General features: G+C 36.9%; 1 protein-coding gene across 5 annotated transcripts in view; it reads left to right on the forward strand.

Annotated features, from left to right (window-relative positions):
- ATP2B2 (ATPase plasma membrane Ca2+ transporting 2) overlaps nucleotides 1-26,609 on the forward strand; it is a 431,184-nt gene that overhangs the window by 83,561 nt on the left and 321,014 nt on the right. For all 5 annotated transcript variants that reach the window (XM_074836607.1, XM_074836605.1, XM_074836606.1 and 2 more), the window contains exon 4: nucleotides 26,455-26,506. The gene's annotated coding sequence lies outside the window, so the exon portion shown is untranslated. The remainder of the gene's footprint in view (nucleotides 1-26,454; nucleotides 26,507-26,609) is intronic.

The raw sequence follows: 26,609 nt of genomic DNA on the forward strand, positions 1-26,609 counted from the left end.
TTAATATTTGTGCAGAGACACTCTTCTATCGTAGAGTGACATGTTTCTGTAATGTTTTTGTATGTGTAAGCTATCTAAACGCTTACCTGCTTAGGGCTTCCAGCATCTTCTGCTATTTTAACTTTATTTTGCATCAGGCTCAGTGTAGCAGAGTAAGCTTCACTGCTCTGAATATTTTATTTTGTCACTGGAAAAGTCCCAGCTGGAAAGTGCTTATTTAATGGTTTTCATTTGGACTTTTTTTAATAGAGACAGACAAGGGTGAAAGTGACCTGCTTTGACTAAAGCAAGCTGCTGACAAAAATGATAGGTTTTATGAAAAGTTTTATGGTTATATGTAAGTTTCTAGACTTTTCAGTACTTCAGACATTAAGAGTTTTGGGGATATTTTTAGCATGTGAAATAATATTTTTACCTGGTGTGTAGCTTCATTTGCATGAAAGTATTATATAGTCTTGTTTCATTCAGGGTTTTAAATATGGAAACAGGCGCACAAACGCACAACAGCGCAGGAACCAAATACATATGCCTGACTGTAGCATTCAGGTAGCAAAACTTACCTTGAGTGCAGTTACTGGTGATTTGAATAGAAATTGCAAAGCATCCCAAGGTATGTAGAGGTAAAGAGAGTTTAGTATGTAGGCTTTTATTGCTTTTTTAAAGTATCAGTCTGTTACCTTCCTTCATTATTACAGGTTCCAGAGGTTATAACTCTATTTGTGACTGTTTTCTTTCAATGTTTTACTAATTTTTAAAAAAATTTTATTTTGGCAAATGGGTTTACTAGTTTCTCCAAAGTGATCATAGAAATGCTCAAATATTAGACCTAGTTATGCATTTTGAAAAAGAGCAAAGAGTCTGATGAAAGTAAAAATTAATGTGGCTGTCCGGAACATACTTCACTGATGGGAATACCTCTCCTGGTGAATCAGCCTTTTTGTTGCTTTTGTTTGAGTTTTTTGTTTGTTTTTGTTGTTGTTTTTTAAATGCCTTGCTGACTTTAGTTAAGTCAGTTTGAGAAGAGCTTTAAAAATGAATTGATCTATTTTGTAAAGAAAGGAATATAGTATTTCTTTAAATGACTATGGATCTATTTTGTCCCTCTAGCAATTCCACATCAGTTTTCATTTCCACCTGTAAAATTGAAAGTGTTACACATCCGTACTATAGATGTAACATAGAAGTTTTAACCCAGGAAAAAAAAAATCAGAGATTATAATTCTATGAAGAACACTCATAAAACACGTAGTTTCTCTAGGAACTTTCAGCATATAGTCTGTTTTGGACCTGCTTTTACCTCTACATTGTAGAACGTCTCTATACTTAGCAGGTAGGTCTGCAGTTTCACAGATATGTGTAGCTTCCAAATGTCTTCTAAGAAAAGCAATAATTATATAAGTGGAAACATTAAAGGCTTTTTCCTTTGAATTTTAGTATACTATCTGTTTGACCTGATACCCTACATCAGTGGAACAGTTATGCTTATTTAGAAAAATGGCCTTTTGTTGAGCTAGCTTTTTAGAGTTTAATGTACTTCAAGGTATATCTGATCTGTAAAGTCAGCCTCAACCCTTATGCCCTATTATTTTAAGTACATCTCAAGGAACCTTGAGATGAAGCGAAGTGTTGTATACTATTGGCTTTTTAAAAATAGTCTAATAAAGCCTTCCTTTTTCTTTAGAACTACTTAACTTTTCTGCTTTACTATTTGCATAGCATATTGACTTAAAACCCAAACAAACAACAAAGCAAACTCACTGCTTTTTATGGCAAAATAACCTTCAGTAGAAGTCCAAACAGGAATTTATTAATATTGCTCAGGAGGGTGGATGCAGCTCTGTTCTTCTGAAGGAGGCTTCTGTCAGACCCTTAAGGATGAAAGCAAAAAAACCAATTTTGTTTCCACAGTACTTTTGTACTGTCCTATAGCATTTTTTCTGTGGCATTACAGAACACTTACAGCCATGGAACAGGAACAGACATCATAGTATTTCTAATATAGAAACATAGAATCTTTGACAGTTTCTGTCTCTCTGAAGCACTGGCGATGAGTTTTTGTGGACATAAATTTTCTGAGTTATCTCTGTATTCCTTTGCTTGTCAGTGGCTACAGACACTTCTTCGTAACTTGGGCTTGAACTCTGTAACTCAGTTTGGTGATGGTTTAGATGTTTAATTTTTGCAGTAGTATTTATTACAAATGCACACAGATTGCTAAACTCATCAGAACCAGAAATTCTCTAAAGGCTATAGCAGTATTTTCCACTGTTGTTTAACTGAAGGGGCTTACAGCCCTTGCAATTTGCTCCTTGTGAAGATGCCCCAGAAAAATACATGATTTTCATTATGTAGGACCAAGTAATTTCAAATGGCACCGTGGATTTTTTTTTTAAAGGTAAAAATCTGTAGAGCTCACTAGGATTACACAGCTTGTTAATTACTGAAACCATTTATTTTTTTTAAGTTACTTTATTGAAAGGGGATAACTTTTTATTACTTACTCTCTTCCTGTTTTGCAGAAAGAAATGTTTCCATATATTAAAAGCTTCAAAAAAGATTATAGGGCTGTTATACTGTTTGTGAAACAGACTATGGTTATCTTTTACTTGGTCCTGGATTACCATGCAGTTATATTGCTGACTACTGTACTCATCCCCCTGTACTTGGCCCTGGTGAGGCTGCACCTCGAATACTGTGTTCTATTTTGGGCCCCTCACTACAAGACAGACATTGAGGTACTGGAACGTGTCCAATGAAGGGCAACAAACCTGGTGAGGGGTCTGGAGCACAGGTCTGATGGGGAGTGGCTGAGGGAACTGGGGGGGTTTAGTCTGGAGAAGAGGAGGCTGAGGGGAGACCTCATCGCCCTCTACAACTACCTGAAAGGAGGGTGCAGAGAGCTGGGGATGAGTCTCTTGAACCAAGTAATAAGCGATAGGACAAGAGGGAATGGCCTCAATTTGTGCCAGGGAAGGTGTAGACTGGATATTAGGAACAATTTCTTCACCCAAACATTTGTCAAGCATTGGAACAGGCTGCCCAGGGAAGTGGTTGAGTCACCATCCCTGCAAGTATTCAAAAGATGTGTAGCCATGGTGCTTAGTGGTGGATTTGGCAGTGTTAGGTTAACGGTTGGACTCGACGATCTTTCCAACCTAAATGATTCCATGATTCTATCATTACACTGGTATTGTCTTGTGTTGCTTTCTTTTCATGTAAATGACATAAGCAAGTAAAGGAGAATTCAGTTATGCACAATGCTGAAGCTTTTATATATTAATTAATGTTTTATATGGTTTGTTAGTAGAAGACCTTAATTTAGACTTACTGTCTGTATAGCATAAGCTATATTAGGTGTGTTGCTTTTGTGGAGGGGGGATTGTAAATTTGTCTTTATAACAGGAATTCATAGAAGCTGAGGTCCTGCACTTTGTCACAAAATTATATAACTTTCTCCCTTCTCTATCCACTTTAGTATGGGGCAGGTTTCTGTTAAAGAAAGCAGGTTCAGTTTGCATAGTCTATGTGACATAAACATATTTTGTAATTTAATGCTAAAGTGTAAATTAGAACAGATCTGGAGCTTACTTTTCCCTGGGAACTGGGCTCAGACTGTTAGATTTGCTTCATGTGATCTGTTAAATATCCTGGTGGGCCATCATATAATTTATTTAGGATGTGTTTTAACTAGCTACTGAGGTATGAAAAGCTTTATATGCCATCATCCTCTTGAGCCATGTGGCTCTTTTTGAGCATTATCCTTAGTAAGCCTACCCAGATGAAGTCTAGCCAGATAAATTGATATGTACTGTCACCTAGATCTAAACAGTGGAAATGATTAAAATCACACTGATAGGATAAAATATTGTTAGCAATGTCTGTTCCCTTTTATTTCTGGGTCAGATCAATTCTATGCTAACAGCAAATGAAAGACTGATTTAAAAAATAATTCAGTTGTTATTACTTCAGCTGTGCTAGAGGTTTGCTTGACTTTCTGTGCATTAGTGAAGTCAGTCTGCCGTCTGGCAGATAGGCACTAGAGCAGTTTTGATTAGTGATGCCTCTGTGCTTTGTAGAGATATAGAAAATAGGTAATGGAAAAAGGTAAAAATAAAAATACTTAATTTTCCTAAGTCTGCACTACTGCTATTAGAATAGAATGAAAGTAGTTTGAATGCAAATTTTTCCTTTATGAACTAGCTGTCTCGGACTTGAATCTGACAGGAGGAAAGCCGAACTGATATATAAGCAAATCTGAACCACGGAGTGAAATCCAGAAAAATACTCTTCTCTAACAGTGTCTCTTCACTACTGCTGTTACATCAATGCACTATTTCCCCAAAATAATTCAATTTATGTTTAGCCTAGAACTAAGTTTAATATTTTCCCTCCAATAGTAGAGGGTTGGTTGTTCTGTGCTAGTAATCCCACAGCATTTCCATTTAATTTTTCTAGCTGTTATGTAACATGGCAGCCAAGGTATTCTTGTGACATAATCAACAAGAATTCAGATACACTTTAGGGCACTGGCTTCCCCCCCCGCTCCCTGCCCCAAGTAAAGTGAGGTATTTTTTTCTTCACTACATTTTCCATGATTGTTGGAAGAGAAGAAACATCAATGTTTGAGAAACAGCACTGTACTTGGTTTCTCAGTGGGAGGCACAGTTTGAAAAAAATGGAAGAGGTTACAGCAATGACAGTTATCTTCTTATTCATGGATGAGAAGCTGTTCTTCCACAGATCACTCCTATCTATGTAGAAAATCATGTAAGGCCTTTGTAATGTTCAGCACAGCATATCTTCGTCCAACAAGTGAGGTATTTCTTCCTGCTGTCAAATGATTTTGGCTTGAGTGTAGCTGATCAGACTTCACTGGGACTGCAGCTGCGTGGCAGTTGCTGTAGTTAGATGTATGTTGCTCACAGAAAGGAAGCTTCTGTCAAACTTGGAAGAGAAGAGATTCTGGCAGTACTGGTACCATACAGTTCAGGAACGATAGTGCTGGAGAAACAGAAGGGTAATTTTCAAAAATTCCATTTTGGCCTTTATCACCAGGAAGAGTGTGAAGGAAGAATTTTCTTCCCACCCACCAAGTGTTGCGTCATGGTAGCACAGAGTTTGTCAGCACGGCAACAAAATGTTCATGTAATCCTACTGAAACTATTGTTGTCATGTCAAGAAATGGCGATGGCACTTGCGACATAGCCTTATAAAGCCATTAACTGGAGGAAGGTGGAAAGGGGAAAAACTCTCCAGAACGTGTCTTGCAGAACTGGAGAGAAGAAGAATCAGATTGATATGTTGTTAATCCCCAGTGTTTCATATGCTTTAATATTTGTTTCTTCCTTTGTATACATTTTAAAGGGAAGATGATGAGAGCTAAGTTAGTGGTGGTTGCTAAAACTAGAGAAAAAACTAGCAGTAGCTTGATGGAAAAACTCCCAACCTACAGTTAACTGTTGATTATGATAGAAGCAGTTTATGTGAAGATTTAATCTGCTGTTTGGGGTGAATACATTGTTTTCACCAACAAAGAACCTGAAAGAGAAAATGGCTAAAAAGAAAGAATGACAACACTCAATGGGTTCCATTATTTTAAATCCACCTGTCTATATCACAGCTACTCATGCAAGTATTGATCAATAATGCACAGATTTCAGCTTGTTTTATCTCAGGTCTGATACCAAACTAGCAAAGAACTATCTGGAAAAATAATATTCTTGTTCCTCTTCTCTTTTTTTTTCTCTTCTCACTTCATTGAAAATTTTGACCAAAATGAACATGTTACTTACCCAACAGGCTGCACCTGCAGCATGTTGCTCTATAGGAACATGTTTCAGGTAGGAGGCTGGAAGCAGTTTTGGAAACAAATGACACCAATTCCCCCCCCAAATTAATCCTACATTGAAATCAATGAAATTGTAGTACTTAGACAATAATTCTAATGAAGTCAGAATTTTGGGTAATTTCCATAAGTTAAATATATTTAAAAGCATATACTTAGTGAATTTGCATAATTAATACTTATAAGAAATTTTCCTTTTTTGATCTCAAGACTGTTGAATGTTAATGGAGTTGTATTTACAGTGTGCTAAGTGAGATTAGAACTGGGTCCTGCATGTTTGCATTGTGGAGCAAAGTTTTCTAGCAAAAGCCTTTGATTTCCATGTGTGTCAGTGTTGAACCCTTGCAGGAAAAATGCACTTTTTATATGCTAGCAAAAGCTTTATCTCTAGAGCTTGTACTGTTGGTATATTTGTGGAGTCAGACAAAAGGAACTAGGCGCTACATATCATGAAGCGTTCTGGAAGAAAGTTTAATTGTTCCTGTATTAAAATCTTAGCTGCTAAAACCCTTCAAGAAATGATGCTGGTCTAAAATATTTTCTGAATTATCTAAAGGCTTTGAGAAGTACTTAACTTTCCCTTATCTGTTGTAAGACCTAAGGTGGGAAACTGGCTGTTAGGTTTTACATAGTCATTGCATAGTACACTCCTAATGAATCAGGGAAGTGTTTTATATTTTTATATGATGATGTCTGGTGATTTTTTTTTTTTTTAAATAAAGTGTTTTAAATTAGAAATATATTTTTTTTGTCATTAGATGTCAAAAAGCGTCTCTCACCAAGGACATTTTGGTATAATCTCCTCAGTAATTCACGTGTCCTGTTGGTGTATAACTAACACAGCCAACCAATTACAAAGCCAGCAGAGTTTTAAAATTATGTTTAATGGCTATCTTAACATTAGACCGAAATATTTACTCCTCTTTCCTCTGGAATATTTTATAAAATAAGTAATTAACAGCATAAGTACTAAATGTATGTCACTGGTGGACAAAGCAGTAAGTTTTACTTTGCCTATAAAATGTGCTGTGTGATCTGCTAGTGTCCTTCAGAGATCTCTGCTTTAGTGGCTTTTCCCTTGGATGGACTTTGAGGGTGAGAAGGAGAAGGGTTAACTTTCCGAGGAAATATTACGGACACATGCCCTAATTGTAGGTGCTATTATGAGAATAAGGCTGAACTGTGATGAATTAAGTAATTCCCTCTCACACAAGAGGGATGAATTCTTAATACCTCAGAATTGGAAGGCAACCTTATTTAACAGGCAGAGGGAAAACGGTCTCCTGAAAGGCCCTGTCACAGAGTCCTCTGGCTTGTCAAACTGTTTTCTGGAGATGGGAAGCAGGTTTGACTCTGATTGAGAAGCTTTTTATGAACTTAAACATACGTGAGAAAGTTGAACCATGGCAGTTCATCTTGTGAGTCTAGTTCCCTGACCTTTACTTACTTTTAAAGACAAATCATTACTGATCCACCAGAATGCTTCTTAGAAGTTATTTTATGCACTTCTAATAAGGAACTTCTCACAATTAGGTATTTTGCATTGATTTATAAACAGTTGCAGAGAACATGAACCAGCACACATCTGACCTACTCAATTAGCAATGGAGAATACTATTGAAGGTGGGCTTGCAGGTGCTGGATGTAGGGAGAAAAGCCTACTGCTCTGTTTCTCCTCAGGAAAGTGGTCTGCAAAGAAAAGTTACCACCTTTGTAAATGTTTTATGTATGTTGTTATTGGAACAGGCTATCATATTTGCCCTGGGAGGTAATACAGATGTGGTAGAAAAGCTTGAAGGGAAAAGACAGAAAAGGTTATAAAAGCTGATTGTGAGCCGTGTTTTTAATATTACTTTGAGTGTGAAGCAAGCCTTTGTCATCATTTTTTAGGGAGAAATGAGTCAGGGGAGAATGGCAAGTAAGGGTAAGAGTCAGGAAAAATCTCTTGCCTCTATTGGCTTTTGCAGTTCTCTTTTTGCCTTATGGCTCTCTGTTCTAGCCCTTCAAAAGTTCATGTTTATTTTTATCCCTATCTGGGACTCCCTATGCAAAGCTGTGCAAAGTAAAGCTGGTGTCTTCTGCCTGATGGGGCCTTGCTCTTACATTCTTTTGAAAACTATAGCCTCTGTAGGAAATGCCTCTTCTTTGTCTTGTGCATAGCTTGTACATTTTTAGGTGCTGACACAGTATAATTAAAATTGAAGAAAATAGGGAAGGCGTTTAGAAACAGTAATTACTGGTATGTCAGTAACAAAATTAGTGGGAAGTGAGTATGAAAAGAAAAATTGTCCTTCTGTGAACAGCTTTAGTAGATCTGTCCTTGCCTATGGATTTAAAATACTGTATTTGAGTAGCAGGACCACAGATGTACCTGGGGCTGTCACTGATGATAAAAATTCTCTTAATCTCAGTGAGGGAATTAGCTGTCCTCTCCTTTTGCATATACTCATTAATTAATTGATCACACTTTGGTGTGCTAGTGCTTATCATACAAGTCCCCAGTGTGGGTGGTTACATCGCAAGAGGTGCAGGTCATGAAAGGACCTGTGGAAGGCCTGCTTCTAGGCTACCAGAAAAGTAGTGCTTTAGCTCTGGTGAATATGTATGAGCCTCACTTGCTTTTTAGTCTTAAGCCTGCAGGGCTGTTTGAATATTTTGGCAGAATTTGGTTTTCCAGGATCAAAGAAACATAAGCCAAAGCCTAGCTCTGCTCTGGATGCTGGTCCTGTAGGGTTGCAAAGGAAAACAAATAATACTCCGTTTGCTTTCAGGGTCTGTAAATCTGTTTGTAGTAGACTAATTTCAAAACCAGTTTGTAGTCAAGTAGTATAGGAGAATAAGCAAAGGGAAGGGTGTTTTTTGTTTTTAATGGAAGATGTTGTGTATTGTCTACTTGGTTTCCTTTCCTTTTTTTTTTTTTTTTTTTTATGTTGAGCTGGTTTGATGTCTGCCAAGTGTGTTAAAATAAGCATCTGACACTAGTTACTGTGCTCAATAGGTTACCAAAGCTAGTACATAAATGCCTTGAAAAAAGTATTTGCTTTTAATAGAGATGGGTGTGAGTTGCAGAAGGATCCCATAATACCAGCTGCATATGGAACACATATTTTGGTCTGATATAATCAAAGACTAGTCTGCTCCCATTCTAAGCTCAGGGTAATTGGGATACTTTTTCCCTCACCCTGATCCCTTGCCCTGATCGTTCAGGTTTTAATGGTATCCCTTTGGACAATCAGATCTTCATAACTTAAAAATTACTATTCTGATTTTAAAAAAAACCTTTGAGACTACAGTCCCATCATTGAAGGCTGTTATGAGCAGTCCCACAAAAGTGCAGTTCAGACTTTTAAAGAGGTCTCACTTGTTGAGTCATTTGCTGCAGCATGAAGACTTTACTTAAGATGCAGAATTGCTGCATTGCTGCTTTATAAGCTCTCATCCCTGCCTGAGACTAGGTTCTTTTTTTTCTATTGTACAAGAGAATAATGTAAGATCATTTTTGACCTACTGATTCAAATTATATCTTGCAGCTATTAACCTTCCTCCTTGTTATTTTACACATTTATTTTTATTAGTAAGGTTTTTGTTTAGGGATGTGCTGGTTTTCCCCAATATTTTGGTGTTTTTACTATTTTGAAGACACGCAAATTTTGAAAATTGTATCTTGTGACTATGGCAAACCTCAGCGGATAGTAGCAATGATCATATCCGTAATCAGTGTTCTCTTTCTTGACAAAAGTAGTAAAAAATCATGTTACTATTGTCACACTGAGCTTCTACGTCCAGCAAAAGGGATGATGATACTGGAGGACAGTCTGTGTGGTTGTTTCTTTGGTGCAAGTAGACTGGTGTGTTTTGAAAGAGCCCAGCTTTCCAACTAGCGTTAGGGGCTAATGTTTAAATGTACATTTAGGTTTAAAAAAGCTTTATAAAGATGGAAGATAAAATGCTCTATGAAAACTATGTGCTTTGAGTTTTTGAAGTCTACACAGGCCCTGACTGCCATAAATCTCACACTGCAGAGTGAGTCAAACGCGTATCTTGGGAGCAGCTCGCCAGATAGGTTAGCAGCACTCCGATGGACAAGTGTCGCTATGTACAAATAAATTCCAATTCAAATTCTGATTGTGTGAAATCAATTTGAAGTGAAAACTGAAAAGGTTTCAAAACCTGAGAAATACCTGATCGGCGTAACAAAATCTTGGGAGCTGCAGTTCATCTTGCCTGTTTCTGCTGTTGGAACCCGAGTTGACGTGAACTTTGTTTGCACTGAACGATCCAAAGGGAAATAATTGGGTTCTGACCCTGCAATGAGTTTTGCATGGGCTTATTACTATTTAGACAGATGGGGTATATTAGAATTGCCATTTCTTGTTTCATTGTAGTAATGAATAGCAGCTTTTTTAATAGTCTGTGTTCATGAAACTATAATTTTTATTACGCTTCAGTGAGATTTGCAAGCTGCCATTGAGATGAACAAAAACACGCAAATGATTGCAAAGCTGAAAGAAGATTTTAACAATATTCAGTTTGGATTATTTAAAATAGTGTTCAATTTTGCCAGTTCTGTTTCGTTTTGCCTTTTTCCCTGTTCAGCTACCTTTCCCATAAGCTTGCACTGCTACTTTTTCTTTTGGGTTTGCGCAAACCACATAGGCTTCGCGTGTGTTTGTGTGTGAGGGCAGGGATTACCTAAGCATTAGGGAAGCACTAGGGTGGGTTTGTTGTGGAGTTTTTTTGTTGCTGTTGCTTTGTTTTGCTTTTTTAATAGCTGTCTGACCAGTGATACATGTAAATGTTAGTATTCCAATAGGAATTCTACCCTCAGACATGCCTCTGAGATTTCCAGTGGTCTCTTCTTCCCTTAGCCTTCTCCACTACTTAATAAATTTCTCTTACAGTCCTTGCACTTAGTGGCAAGATTTGTAAATGTGCTGATTGTCTGGCAACTCCTGTTACTGGCAGTGGGACTTGAAGATTTGATTGCTTCATTGTGGCGTGGAGCACTTCTGAGTTTCTCGCTCACAGGGCACACAGGAGAACTTGTATCTGATCTGGACCTCCCCAGTGGTACATCATTGCTTCTTTGTTCTGTGGTTTTGATTTAAACCTCTTTTCTGTGAAGTAAAGGTGTGGCAGGAACAATAACTTGAGTGAAACAGTTCATAAAGCTGAAGAGTATTGATCTCCATCCTATAGAATAATAATTTAGCTTTGAGAACAGTTTGCTGCTCTGTGAATCACCTGCTTTGTCTTCACGTATAGTGAAGTTTTGGTGCCTTAACATGGTAAATGCCAGTATTTCTGTTAGTTTCTTATCCCAAACCTATATCTTTAGGAAAGTCAGACCATTTCTATACTATCTGTTAGAGGAACAGTTCCTGTCATAAATACCAGGTGTTGAGGAAAATGCTTCACACAGATGTGGTGTACTGCTATTTGACTGAAAGACTTTCACATTCTGTTCACCTGTCATATCTCATATGTTAAGCTGGGTAAAAACCTGTTTTGTTTGGTTTTGCTCTTATGTTTACATTGATTTAAAATTGCAACATATAGTAATGAAAAAAACCGCACACCATCAGATACTACAGAAAAGCTCTCTGAGAAGAAAACCTTTATTACTATGTTGAACTAATTTGATACATGGAGTGTAATAGAGCAATTTTCATTAAAGAAAAAAAGGAAGGAATTATTTTTTCACTTGCAAGGGAGAATGTCTGTTTCATACAGAGTATTCCTTTGCAACAGGCTCCTGATTATAGGATATTGCAGTAAAATATGTATTCTCCATTTGGCATCAATGGGTATGGGTCACTGAAAATCCCTGAAAGCTTTTTATTTTGTTAGTTTATGGGGAAAAAAGGCAAGTAAATGAAAAGATGAAGACCAAGGCCACTCTAAAGCTTGTTACTGATTTGAGATGGTCAATCTGAGATGGTGGAAAATGGACTTATTTAAAAAACCAAAACAGCCATCTTCTCCCCTGCTCCTCCAAAAATTGGCCTTTTTGTGCTGACTGAAGTGGACAGCTGGAATCTCAAGCAGTGAGAGTAGAGAGTGTAATAAGAGAAAATGTTCACTATTTGGCTAAATATATAAGTACCAAAAAAGGGAGAAGAGATTTTAAGTAGAGTTAATGCATCTGTGCTTTGAAATATGGAATATTTTGTTACATATGACTCTGGTGGAAAATTTTGTATGCTTTTTTGGCGTGTGGAAATAAGACTACTGAAGAAGTATGCCTTTTTTATGTCAGAATACCTGGGTCCTTGTTAACTGTTTGACTCCATAAAGTCATGTTGGAGATTTATCTAGATACAAGAGCCATCTGTCCTCAATAGGAAAGTAATTGAACTGTCTTTAATTAATGTTTTGAGTATGATGGTTGAATGGACCATGATTAGCTTGGTCCCCTATGGATGGAAAGCTTTATAGCTTTTTATACGCTGGAAATAAATCTAGCCTTTTTCATAAGTATATATTTAGTGTGCCACTGGTAGCACTATAAATGTATCAAATAGTAAATATGTGCTATTCATATGAGAAATATTTGGGGGAATGTATTTCTTTTGAGTCCTTGGCACTTAGCACAATATAAGGGGTACTCTTTGGAGGTAAACTTTTACTGTTGAGAGAAAATGTGATTATAAAAGTTGCTAAGAATGAAAATATAGATTTTGTTGCTTTTTGCCATAGCAATTTGTACTTCTGGTTTTCTTTTAAACAGCTTGAACAGTTTAGTGCTTTTCTGTTGTTTTTTTTTTTTTTAATTTTTTTTAAAAATAACGTTATACCTCAAAACCCAATACAGATAAATCAAGCTGTTTATTTTAACTTATTATTTCCTTTTTGTTTGAAAATGCTTTTTTTTTTTTTTTAAGACAAACTTTTGCCTAAACTCGGCTGTTGAAGTCAAAGTCTAATCTGTTGAAGATGGACAGCAATGGAAGAGAAGTGGAAAAAATAAAAACCAAAGTAGGCAAAAGCTGTTTCTGTGGTGCCTGCAGCTCAGGTGCTGAAGGGCTGTGGGCAGAGCACATGGCACATGACCTCACTGCTGAACCTTGATTTCCCCTCGCCCTGTGTCCCCCTCTTTTGTCTGAGGACAAACCATGGTTCTTGAACGTTGTCTTTGTTTGGCCTGTCTGTGGAAGCAAAATTCACCAGCAGCATGCAGCTCTTGGGCAGGTTTTATTCTGTGAAACTGGTCATGGCTAAGTATCGTGAATAGAGATGTTTCCCACTTACCAGATGTAAATTGTAACAGAGTTAGTGAAAAACAAGTGACTTCTGGTGGAAGAAAGGCTTTGCATTGGTTTTCAGTTGTAGTTTCTAGTGGTGGTAGAGCTATTTGCTGCTTGAAAAAGCAACTATTCAGATTTTTTTTTGTAACCTATTAGAAGCTGGAGAAACAGCTTTTGTGGTACTGTTGTAGATGTCTGAAGAGTCTTCTTCAGTTCAAGCAGTAAATAGAGCCAGATTGTAAAACAAAGCATTGCTTATGTTGCACATTATATGTACTAGAGGTACCTGTGAGTAGCGCTTTTTCCATGGCTCATTAACTGAAGAAATGGTGACAGCAATGTGTAAAGGTTTTGAATTGTTACCTGGAGAGATCCATATGGGGAAACCTGGAATAATAATGAAGAATGCCAGTACCTATAAGTAATAGGTAATACCAACATAAGCAATGTTCGTATTGGTTCTGGTCTGTTTTGTGAACAACTGTTTTTTAGAGGTATTTTTACCTGCTGAAAGCCTGGTACATTTCTACCTTTGCAAAGTTATTGAAAAGTAGTGCTAATGTTTTGCCAACTTTTATTTGTTGGCTCAGTTTTCCTTGTTGAAAGGAGTAGTAATGATGATTTATATTGCTTTCCAGCTTCATTAGTTTGGCATGTGGGTGCTTGTTGTGTAACGTTAAATATTTAGCATCAATTGGAATTTACATAAACTTGATGCATTATCGTCATATAATCATCACTGATGTGGTGAATGTTTCTCAGCATTCTGTTCAAGACTTTGTAAGATTTTCATGCACTTGGCTTGGCCGTATTTGTGCATGCTGAAGCCACTGAGGATCTGGATGTTGATGATCTCAATGAGGGTCAAAAATCTCACAAAATTTAATACGTTGCTTACAGTTAATCATATCTCTCACAATTTAATACATCTGCATTTATTCTGTGAATGACACATTTTACAAAAAAGTTATTTAAGACCTCTAAAACACTTTATGAATAGTATTTTTGCATGTATTTGCATTCAGTGTGTCTAATCTCTGGTACAACTGAAATCATGTTACCTTTTTTTTAGTTTTATTCTACTCTAGTTTTATTCCCCTAGATCCTCCTTCTGTTTTCTCTTGTCAAAAGGCATACTTTTTCAGAAAAGAAGGTTAAATACGGTACAATGTTATAACCTTTAAAACAGCCTTATTTTATGTCTGTATTTCCTTAAGTATTTAAGTTCACATGCTTAGAAATGATGTCGGACCATCGATTCATTCTAACTGTGTACTTCCCTTGTGCAGAAACACAGACAGTAAAAACAAAAATCTCTAATCCATAATAAGGGATTTTTTTTTTTTTTAACAGAGGGTAACACCACCCCTTGTCACAGAAAATTTCAGCTGAAATGTGTTGTAATAATTGTGAAAATGCTGGTGACTAGTTGGTATCTTCAGGTAGGTAATTATCAGGCAACTAAGCTAGCATGATCATCCTTTATGCTACTGGCCTGAGGCATAAACCTGATTTTGCCTCTGTTTGGCTACCCTTTTGAAACGTGGTAACTGCAGTTTCTATTTGCACATGCTCCTTGATCCTGCCCATGAAGCTTCCTACTGCTGAGGGGAAGCGGTACGGTCGGCCTCATTTTAGGACACGTGGGGAACACACCTCCTGAAACCATAATGTGTTTTGAGGGCAGGGTAAACAGGAGGTGGAATGGGAGACTTCATAAAAGGCACAGTAGCCTGCTCTGCTCCTGGCTCCTGTAGATAAGTGGGCTGGAAGCAACGCCGTTGGTTGCAAAGTGCTTTCTGTGGCAGATGATGAGTCCCCAGAGGGAGATCCTGCCAGCGCTGTGTTGTCGTAGGAAGAGGTGCGACGTCACGTCAAGGCCCAGCCAGGAAAAGCCAGTTTATCAAGGCAGAATTTTTCTGGATCTGTGTGTGGGTGGCTTCCTGCTGGAGCCTCAAGAGCTGTCAGCGTTGCCTTTTTGTGACAATAGTGTGGGGGAAAGCTATGCAGGAGAAGTCTTGAAGAGCTAAGAAATGTTTTAAAATACTTCATGCTTTGCTGAAAGACCACTGTTTTACCTTTAATAGAGGAGAGGTTATAATTGCTTGGTTTTTAAAAAGAGTATTTGGTGGTGTGCCCCAGTGAATTCTTTTACAAAGAGCTTGCAGGGCATAGTCCTAGGAATGTTAAAATACTGGTAACAAAACAGTATTCCTCCAGTGCAGGGTATAGTATAGTCCTAGGCACCTTAAAATACTAGTAACAAACCAATATTCCTTCAAACAGCTCTTGCAAGCGTTCTTTCAAAAGTCCAACCATAGATGGTAAAAGTAGTAGTTTAGGCATAGAGTTAACTGTCAACAACAAAAATTTTCACTGACATCTAATCGTTACCTCTTATTTGATAAAATGGCCTGTTATCTGCTTCGTAATCAAAAGAATTAATCTTGAATCCCTTCCATATGTGCCATGAAAATAATTTCTGTATTTTAGTTAATCAAAGAAAATTTAATTGATTGTTGCTTTTGAGACGTAGGCATTAATAAACAGGCAAAATATAACATGTCTTGCATAAAAAGCCAAGAGATTAATTTACAGAGAAATCTCTCCTCAGGTGCTTCGTGCCATACATAATGTCTTAGGATGAGGACATACAAAATTTTTCCAAATTGTCATTACAGTCACATCATTATTCTCATACTCCAAAACTACCTTGTTTATTATTGCTGCTGTTATTGAGAAAACAGCTGCTGTAAAGAAACTGTAAAAGTTGCAAGATCAGAGGAAGGATTCAGAAATACCTTCTGCATGTTTCTGTGTCTTTCTACAGTAGCAAATACCACCTTATCAGTATTATAATCCCATTCCTTGTAAGAATTGTTGCTTTAAATTAGACCAGAAATAATTGGAGAATAATTCTACCTATACTACTTTGGAACTTTATTAGGCAGTTTTCAGTCTGCCCTGACCAAAATTTTTTTGTTGGTGACATCAAGGCAGAAAAAAAGAAATGAAGGAAGGAAAAAAGAAAAGAAAAGATGATGACATCTTAAGTACTATGCTTCTAGTTGGGGATAGAGATGATTCATCAGGCTTATTTCCTTTTATCTGCACTGTTTTTCTGATCTGTAACAAGAAAACTCTGAAACTCTTTAGAAACAGAAAACAACAACAATAAACAATAAATGTTAAGGGAGGTGGTTAAATTCTAGTAACTCTGGGAACTCTGATTGAGATTGTTGTTAAAGACCGACAGTTTGACAGCCTTTTTCTCTTGCCTCATATGCTTTGCCTGTAATACTTGTTTCCCAGTAAGTATATGTCATCTTATAAACTCCATGCCAGAATTCGTGTTAATAATCATGTGAATGTGCTGCAGAAGCAACGCTTGTTCCCTTTGAAGAGGGAGAATTCTTTTTTCTCCTTAAACTAGAGGGGTCAACATCAGGCAACGCACAATTGAAAGTGATACTGGAGCTGCATTTGTGTGTGACAGTTACTATACTTGTGTCATGGAACAGAGTGATAATAATCCCTTGGCTGGCAGAATGCATTATCTACAGATCACTGTGATGAAATTGGGATATATCTGTGTTTCATTTCTCCAGCCTTTCATTTCTGAGAGAGTTCTAATATATCAGCAGTCTTTAATGTTCAGTGTTTCATGATGCCTTTGGACAGCAATTTAGATGGTCCAAATCCTCTGATAGCCTATATTTCTTTTTACTTTTTTTTTTTTTGTGTTATTTCTGTAAGAGTGGTATGTGGTATGGAACTACAGTGGCCAGATACCTTGCAATAGTTCAAGTTGTAGCACATGTAATTAATTTGTGATGAATAATTACATGTACGGTACTGTAAGTGATGGGAAACCCAACTATGACAACTACACTGACCTTAATTTAAGAAAATGCTGGAAGGCATCTTTGCATAAATAATCTTTCTTGGAAATGTTGTCGCCATACTTTTCTGATGCTTTGGAAGACCTAAACAGAGAAAATAAATTAATTTGCAGGTAAAACTTTGTCAGAGAAACAACACAGTTGTGTGAACAGAGAAGTGTAAATCCTTTCTCAAATCCAGACTGTCTGGATGTGCCTAATGGATGCTCAGGTTACTTTCTAGGAACTCTTTTAATCACTCCTTCAGTGATCCTGAACTTTTGGTCCAGGCAGGCATCTTAATTTGATGAATAAACCTACTGTGAAAATCCCCCAATTATGTCTACAATGCAAGTGGGATGCTAAGTGGGATGCAGAACCAGCAATAATACAATTTTGTTATGGAGTGTAAATTACTCTGAAACAGCACTACACAAGTGTGTCTGTGCTTTTATGGGGACTTGAGCTCAGATCTTCCCATAGTGCTGTGCCGTGCCCAGCAGACAGACACTTGTACCCCATCCCTCAAACAATATATATGAATAAAATAAAAAGAAGGTGCGTTAAAGCATTGTGTGAAATGGTGGGGCTGCTTCTAGTTTTCTAAATTCACACTGAGATGCTTACAGTTAGGATCTGCCTGCGTGGCAAACTGCTGTAATTTCAGTGTTTTATAGCTCTTTCCTGTGAGAAGATCTTTAGCTAAGCTGCAGGTTCTCCCTTGGCAGGCCTTGACTGTGGATATGACCTTTATACAGCAGGATGCACGCTCCGCTGGCCAGCAAAACTAAGTGAGAAATGAATTATAGCCCTTTTTCTTTTGAGGGTTGACTTAAGTGTATGCACGGTTTTCTCTAGTGGTTGAGAGAGATTGTCTCAAATGGAATGAAGTTATTTTCCTGTGCATATCAGCTGAGAATCTTCCCAGTGACATTAAGGTAAAAGAGAAGGAGAAGGAAGAACAAAAAAGAAAATTCTTGTTATCCTTTAATATTTGAAAAAGTAGTGGTGTGATAAAAATTCACTAATAGCATAGCCCATCCTGTGATGCAGTCAGAATCACAGATGACCTTGTGAACATCTGGTGTAACAGCAAGCAGAGCAGTAGATTAAACCTATTTTCTTTGCATTACTGAAAAGGTTAACAGTCTTGCGAGACAGTTGTTGGGTTTAATATTAAGGTTAATTCATCTTGCAGTACTATGAACTTCTGAGATATGTCCAAGTTCGGCACTTAAGCACACACTGAACCGCTGTGTTAAACTTACTGCAGTCCTTTATACTAAAAGAAGGTTGCAAAAATTAGTCCTTTCTGTATAGATGGAGCAGTCTGGCAGCATCCCTTTGTTGCAGTGTCATAAATGTATTTACAATAAGTGTAGCTACCATAAATTCTGAAAGCATATTTTTTTCCTTGGGAGGGGACAAGAGTGATGTATTGCTAAGTAAATCTTTGAAGCTCTTGAAGAATGTGCTTTCATCAACATTATTTGGGGAGGGTAACTTCTTTCCCCCTTGTATTAATTCTCTCTTAAATGTGGATTTTAATGAAAAACCTTGAAAAATGCTTTTGACTAGATTATTATGAAAATACTTCATAATTCTCTTTTTTTTTCTTTTTCCTTCAGTTGGTCATTTATATTCTGCACAGACTAGAATAGCACTGTGGGGGGAGCACTTAAATAGGAAGAAGATATTTGTCATCTGTCACACTCTGAATTAAACTTTTGATATCGAGTTATTGCCTTAGAAATAACTTCAGAAAAATTTACATGCGGAGAAAAGTACATGGTGGGGGAAGCTGTTGAACTAGTTATTACATAACACTGTGTTAAATCCTCTGTTACTGAACAGAGTCTTTAAGAATATTTCTTCATGAATAAATTAAAAAATACATCCATACAGTAAAATTTTCAATGATTCCTTGACCACTACCTGGAATTTTTTTTTTTTTTTTTTTTTAACAAAATCAGAGATGGGAGGCTGAGGTTCCCGGAGCTGCTGCAGAGATTTCTAATAAGAAATTAATATCCAGTTTTCATAGATGCTTTGAAAATTCTTGTTGTACATTTACACATATATTAGGGAAGTAGAAAGGAGAAAAAGGAGCCATTTCTAAGGAGAACCGTTCATTATACAGTCAGGGAAGTAAAGCTCAAAGGTACCAGTGACAAGTACAAAAAGTAAGTTGGGAGGAATATATGCTATTTAGTAATGGCTATAGTGGAGAGGCTATTTGGACATTGGTATGATACTTCTGTTTTGTGGAAAGATTTTGAAAAATTATAAACGAGATGAAACAAAGGAGTGGTTTATCCACAGGACTGGGATGATAGAACCATTCCTAGCTGATGAGGTTTAAGACTACTGCGGGAGAATGATGGACTCTTCTTTCCCACAACCAGTTTTGTTTCAGAATGCTTGCTAAAAGAAAATATCTGTAGAGTGGCTGTGTTCATTAACCTGTCATTTGTTGAGATAAGCGAGCAACTTGTATTTTTTTGCTAAATCAGGTTGCTTGCTTTGTGGTTTTGCTTATCCCCTGTTGACAGCTTCTGCTGTGGTGCAGAAGGCTTGGAGGCATTGCTGTTACCTAACACAATGCACAGCAGACGTATTTTCTTGTACTCTGCATGGCTATATTTTTTTTGTCTGCTGCAAGTACCTCTGTCTTATTTGTAGCCATTGTAGCCTATGGTCATGTCATTTCTTACCCCAAAATGTTTACAAATTCTTTTCTTTTTTTTTTTTTTTAATCTCCTTTTGGCTCATAGTTGATAGCAGGTTTGATTTAGCATAATGAGACATGTGGTGTGACTGTGTCCGTGCTGTCACAACGCAAGGACGTCTTTCCACAAAGTAGATGGCAGTAGCTAGCGACATGCGGATCCTCCATCTGATTCCCTTTTTGCGTGCAGTTAGCCATGCAGGAGCTGGCTACTGTGCCATTTGCTGGCTGAACTCCAGCATGACACACGGGCAGCGCTGCCAGTAGCCAAGAAGCCTTACGTGCCTAAGAAATGTGTCATTTCTAGCTGGGAATGCCTGAAAAGCAGCATTTTGTTAGTCCTCGACTTGTGCTTCCAGAAATAAGAAAATATGTTTTTTCTAATAAAAAAATTATTTTTCAAACACGAGTTACATTTTTTGAGATTTTGGAAGTGGTGAATCTCATTCCTTTTAGAACTAGTTTTTATAGGGTGTTTACTGTACAGCCTTAAACTGTCGAGAAGTGTTATTGGATCACTGAACTGATCTCTGGGAGAAAATGATCTAGTAGGTTGAATACAGCTGTAAAGCTCTATAATATCACATAGTTGTTATTATCTGAGGATTTTTCTAGCCCAGATTATCTTCTAGAATCAGAGAGACAAATTATTAAAGGAATTGGTAATAACTGCAATTTATGAAGTGCTGGTAAATACAGTGAAGGTGTTTGCACATAAGCTGGGTCATAACTGGTTTATTTTCTTGGCAATTGTTCGAGTTCTGCTGCAAATCCAGCCCCATTTGTTAGTAATAAAATGGAATATTTAGAAAATGTATGTCTAATATGTCTGTGGTAAAGATGGTGATAATGCCTTTTGAGCTACTCAGTGTTCTTATAACTGAAACCATTTCGGAAGAACAGAAGTTTGACCTCTTGGGATATGGATAATGTTGAGGCAAATGAAGGTTAGACATCACCTTGAATCTTTTGAAATATGTGGCTTTGATTCCAGCACTTAAAATCTTAAATACCTGTTTCATTATTTATTTTAAAACCGAATACCTCGGGGAACAAAGAAGCATACCACTTAAAAACCCTTACATTATTTTTTTCATGTTTAAAATCTACAATAGATGGCCTTTGAATAAAATAGACGATAAAGATTAATGTCTCAAACCACTAACCATACCAAGTACAATACAGGTCAACAACTAAATGCACAACTGTACCTAATGAAATTTTAACATCAAATTCGTCTGGATCTATTGTATGATGCAGGTAAAGCTGTCCAGTCATATCTGTTGCCTTAAATTAGCATACAGAATAGTCATTGTATGAAATACTTGCATATATAACTATATTGTGGATTGAATATTTGTTTCTTAGGTGTTGAATGCCCTTTTTTTTTTTTTTTTTATAATTCCAACTCTGCATCTTTAAAGACAAGATAAAGAAATAAAGAAAAAAAAAACGAACAAAGCTCAAACCCCACAGCCCAACCCCAAACCCTTTCCCCCCTTCCTTCCACCAAAGGAACATTTCCATTGAGAAAACATCCCCAAAGTACTCAGTGTATCATGAAATCTCAACCAAAACATAGTCATGATTGCTTCCAGAAGTGATTTTAACACTGTACAGTAACACTTTATGATCAGCTCTGCTGTCTTCTCATTCCTAACAGTTTAGGTCAGTAATGAAATAAAGTATCTGTGAGGACATCAGTGATCTTGGATCTCCAAGTAAAATGAATGGGATTATTTTAATTATTGCATCTATAACTTTCATGACTAAGAAGAGAAGCGGTGTTGTCTGTTTGGTGCCTGCAACTCTTTTCTAGCTTGAAGAGTGACTCAAGGTGCCTGGAATTTCACCTTGATTTTAATGTCAGTCACTTTGATAAAGGAAGCACCAGGTTTGCATGTTTGAAAATATGTGATACTGCTACGGGGCAATGTTTCCAGCTCACATTTCTAGCTAGGTCTTGTCTGAGAGACAGAACAACCTCTTTAGAAACAAACTCTTTAGAAGAACGCCCTTGACTCATATAATAGAACAAGGAAACCCATCACTTGCTGCTTTTTCAGTTCGTCATCTGATGAGAGATGACAGTAGATGTACCACAGCCACTGAGAGGCTTTACTGCCTGTCTTTTTGACATATTGAGCTAACACATAGGCTGTCAGTTCTCTTTTGTAATGCTATAATTACTTATAGTGAAATCCTGGGGAATTGTAAGAAGGGTGAGATGCATTTCACATTGTAAGCTAAACTTGGAATAAAACTACATTTATGGAAGGTGGAAACAACTGAAGGTGTAGGGAGGTCTCTGCCACCATATCGGGGGGTAGTAGTGGAAGACAAAATGCCTCACAATAGCCATTTAATGAAAAAATGAAGTAATTTCTCCTTTTTCCATGGTAATGTATTTTCCAACTATCAGTGTAGTTTGTCTTTCCTGCTGTCTTCCCTGACTTGCAAATGTTGTGATTTCATTTCTCTACCAGCTTGAATTGCAGATGCAGAGTTTGTTACAGAATTCTTGCTAATGCCACAGCCCTCATAGTGTATATAATATATGCTGGAGTGTCCACTTCAGAAAAATGGCATGTTGCTTTAGCTGGTCTGGAATTTCATTCATTCAGTGTTCAAACATTAGTAAACTTTGACCTGGGATGCAAGAGCCAAATGGAGTAGGGTTTTGAGGTCTCTTCCACTCCACAGAGTGAAAGCGCTGGCCAGCAGGATGCCTTTCCTCCCAGAGGCAGTCCTAATACAGCTCACTTTTATTTATCCCAGCTTCACCCAAAGCTCTGCCTTCTTGTATGTTAGCAAAAGCATTATGCTTGATTCAAAATTGACATCCATGATAACTTTAACAAATTCAATTTATTTTGTTTATCTTAAGAAATGTTACTGTATAGCAGCAGCATTCTAGGACATTTAGAGATAAAGTAGTAAGAAATTCTGACACTGTAGTGAACATATCTTACTGGGATTTGTTGTAAATTGAAAAATACAAAGCAACTTTGATCTGTCTAAGCTACAGTATAAATTTTGGCTTTGTTCGGTATCATGCCAAATACTGATGTCATCTTTCTAATTTTGTTAAAGTTTTTGTCTTTACAAAGATCATTCTCTAGATTTATATACATATGTAATGATGGACAACATATTTTTCAGCTTGATCGTCATGGATTTGTGCATCAAAATAAGAATCTCTCATTGTAGTTTTTGCAAATTACATTTAAGCTGTCTTTTGTGAACTACGTGTACATGCTTTGTCCATTGGCTGTAAAGGAATAAATCAAATAAAGGAAATAATGGAAAATCTTAACTATCACATGGCAAGGGTGTACATATTGAGTAGTGGAAAATACTTCAAGTGGAAAAGCTCTTTTTAGGTGTTGGAATAATTGTGTGTTGCTTGAAGCACACGACTAGAACAGTTTAAACGGTTATTAAAGAATGTTGCCAGATCTTATCACTGCAGTCATGCATATAGATCGGTGATCCCCATGCAGCACTACAAAATGTGTGAATGAGGTACACTTACTAAAAATAAACCTATTGAGTGCTAATCCTAAATTGTCATAGAATACTAGGTAAATGGTACAATTTTAGCGGTACAAAATCATCTCTAAGAATGAGTTAAAAAATGTGTTTAACTGCAACCAGTGAGTTTAAGAGATGATAAAATAGTTGCAGGCCTTCTTTGTTTGTTTTGAACATTCATCAATGTTTAAAAAGCAAAACAAACAAACAAGACCCCACCAAGCAAAAAAACCTGAGCAGTATACTAGGATGAAAATACTGATTTGAGACGAATTAAGGGCTGGGTGTGGTACAGTGGATGAACAAGCATGCATAGCATATGTGCTGAGTTTTATGAGAAGGCACCATGCAATATTTTACAGGTTTCGCTTGATCAATAAGTCTGCAACTGATATATCTCTGAGTATCTACAACCAGTCTTTAATCATCCTCAGATTAGTTCATTAAACTTGGAGCCTTTGTAGTTCTGCTCTTGCATCATTTGCAAGAAATATTGATGCATTCTGGTTGTGTGGAAACACCTGGTAGGGTTACAGTTCGTGGAGTAGGCTGGAGTAGATTGTAACTGCTGTAAACATTGTAAAGCCACTTAAGCAGCCCAAAATATAAAGAGCGAGTACTGGGGAGATGAGGGAGTGAGTGTGGTTAAATAAAATGAAAAAAGTTCTCAAAACATTTGGCAACAGTTGAGCATCCCCGAGCTGATTGAAAGAGGGATAAAAGAACCTTTTCTACACCCCACCCCCCCTTAGAAGAACCCTTTAATACTTAATCAAATTCTTCTTGTACCCCAAACAGAATGTATTTTCTTTCTCATAAGAAACTGGTTTATGGATGAGCCTGCCATTGCCACCTCGGTGACTCTTCCAAATCTTTAGGCCATTGAATAAATGGGAACTCACATCAATTTCTTTATAATTCAATCTTCAGTTTGACTTGGGAAGATGAAACCTTTCCCTCATCAAAAACAGTCTTAGAAATCAATGAAGTACTTTTCTCTCTAGCAAATTCTTTGATTATCAATTTCTGTATGGTTATTCATATTTTCATCCAACTGTAGCAAATGAAGGATTGCAGGCATTTCTGAATTTCTGCTCGAGCAAGGGTTTAAGCTATTTAGGGAAACAAATGAAGCACAAAGGTTTTGATTTAACAATAAATTTTGTATGAATCTAATTTTTTTTCATGAGTGACTGGATTTCTCAGATCAAACTCCTTTACAGGGAATTTTACGGCAGTGTGCAGTACCTTTAACAACTGTAATTTTCCAAAATTCTGGGAATGCCAGTGGAAAGCATAAAGAAATATTGATCTGATGGAGCCTTAAGTAATCCCTGATCAAAGCAACAGTGCATTTTAAAACTAGCATTTATTACTCTGGGACTTACAGTTTTATAATCCTGGTCTATGGTTTTGTTATCTTTCCCAGTCTGAAAATGTTGCATCTTTACAGAGTCAGAGAAGTAATATTGCGAACACTGATTAGACATTTTTCTGAATTTATCACCCTAGTATTTGAGCACTTTTATGTTACCTTCTGAATATCTTTAAAACCAGTCTCAGAGGAGTGGAAGTACTTTACTGATGAGGCAAATGGAGGCAGGAGGATTAATGACGTACCTGTATTGTTAGGCAGAAAGACACTTTTTGCAACCTCAGCATCAAATAGTAAGTGTTGGGAGCTGTGGTGTAGACAAAACAGATCTCAGTGTTCCCATCACTGTGACTCCATCTGTGCTGCTTCGAGTCCTGAGCTGGGAGTCCCCTTTATTACTCATTTGACTTTGCATCATTATCATCTTTACTGTAAAGTTGTTTTGACTTGCTGTACTTTAAAGCTGCTGCGTTTAGGTATCTTCCCCTAATATGTCTCCCTGTTTGCAGTTAGTTTTATTCTTGGAGTTACCTGCAAATTGCCTGGAATGGTATCTGATGCGCAGATTGCGTTGCCAGTTTATGGAGAAGATGGACTGCTTTTGCTTAGCTGCAGTATTGTGCATGCAATTCAGAATGACAGAACTCTAGTTTTCAGCCATTTCCATGTATTTCCGTAATGGGAAATCTCCAGAATAAATGTGGAGAAGTGATGTTGGTACCCTGGATAGTGGAGCAAGGTGTTTAACTTGGAACTACTACAAGTACATCTGTTGGCATAGGATGAAAGGAAAATATTTTGATCACTTGTAGTAATTAGATTCCATGGTACTTTACCCTTTTTCTTGGCCGGATTTCAATTTCATTTACAATGTGTCACCTACCTAGTTTAGCCTTGACTCTCAAATCGGTTGTATCGTCCTTTTAATTTCTGACCTGAACAGGCATGCACTGTTCACAGTGAAACTCATAGATTCAGAGAATTGCTTTTTGGCTGTTAACGGCGTAATGTACATTCAGTTTGTGTATCATTTGGTTATGTTCCAACAGTGCTCTGAAAAGTTGAAAGAGAAATTGATACTGAATGTATCTATTCTGAAACTCTTAGAAGGCTGTCATTGCTATGTACCTGCCTAAATCTCACAATTTAGGGCAACAATTGTCTGACTAGTGATAAGATGAACAAGTAAGGTTTAACAAGAGTGTATGCTTACCAAGTTGTGTCTTGACAAATATAATACACAGTATTATGTCTCTGCTTACTTAAAATCATTTCCAGAAGATTTTAAAATAGATTAGTTGTTGAAAATTTAGTAATCCTGTAGTTAGATTTGTGAACCAAAGAGATACCTAGATGTTTGTCTTGATGTAAGTCTTGGAAGATATGTTTGTTTTCACGTCTTCCAAAAGTAGCTGAGTAAAACTGTTGTATACCCAGATTCATCCATATATTTATTTACTAGACCTTTTTACTTTCAAAATATTTGATTCTAAGAAAAATTGAGATTGCTACTTACAGAATAATTATAAATGGCAACAAATGTGATAGCTTTTATATGTATTGTTTTGATTTTTTAAAAAATTAGGCAATTTTTAATGCTTCAGTTATACTGGAAGGTGTGTTAGATATGTTTTTCTAAAGACTCACTTTTAAGTTTGCAATTAAAGAGTAATACGGAAGAGATAAGAATAATTTTATTAATCATGCAATAAAACCATTTGGCTCTAAATGAAACAGATGCTTTTAAATGGCTGGACTGCTTTTTTCTCTGATTTTACATTCATTGTATCTAGTCATAACTTATATTTCCAAAATTGAAACTATTTATTCTTTATTTTTATTAGGGCTTGCATGCTGTGGCACAAATATTGCATCAGGCTGTGCGCCATGTTCATGGTAAGCTTTATTTCATCGTGTTAAGTTATACACATTATCATTCCAGGGGATATTATGTTATTTTGTCAGTCTGTCATTTGCAGTGATCGTAAACACACTGACA

This window comes from Strix aluco, chromosome 11 (genome assembly GCF_031877795.1).
Source record: "Strix aluco isolate bStrAlu1 chromosome 11, bStrAlu1.hap1, whole genome shotgun sequence".
Lineage (NCBI taxonomy): Eukaryota > Metazoa > Chordata > Aves > Strigiformes > Strigidae > Strix > Strix aluco.